The following is a 591-nucleotide window of genomic DNA, read 5'->3' as shown; positions in this document are numbered from 1 at the left end:
GCTTTAAGTTAAACAAGCAGCCATCTAGCAGGGAAGCAACAAAGCTCACATGGAAGAAGCACACCAACCCATGTGATCATGAGGTGTCCATGGGATCAGGTATCAGGCATCAAAGACCCAAAACAAACAACCATTACAATGTGAACGAGGACGATTGGAATAGAGACCTTAAGCCCATCTACAGACAATTGGACATCCCCTTACAGAAGGGTCACAAGTAAGGGATGAGCCAGTCAGGGTGCATTATAGCACCACTGAAACACACAACATTCCTTGAGTTCTTTAATGCTCTCCCCCATCCCCAACCACACACACATTATCATGACCCCAGTTCTACCTCACAAATCTGGCTAGACCAGAGCATGTACGTTGGTACAGATAAGAGCTCTCAACACACAGAATCCAGGACAGATTAAAACCCTCAGGAACAATAATGGGAGTAGTGATACTATGAGGGTAAGAGAAAGGTTCGGGGAGAAGGGGGAGAATGTCAATCACAATGATTGACATAGAACATCTACCCACACCCACTCCTGGGGGATGAACAACAGAAATGTGGTGAAGGGAGACAGCAGATGGTGTAAAACATGA

The sequence above is a fragment of the Echinops telfairi genome, unplaced genomic scaffold (assembly GCF_000313985.2).
Source record: "Echinops telfairi isolate 266 unplaced genomic scaffold, ASM31398v2 ScPeMD7_7469;HRSCAF=8507_1, whole genome shotgun sequence".
In the NCBI taxonomy this organism is placed as follows: Eukaryota; Metazoa; Chordata; class Mammalia; order Afrosoricida; family Tenrecidae; genus Echinops; species Echinops telfairi.
Note: the sequence above shows the minus strand (reverse complement) of the source record.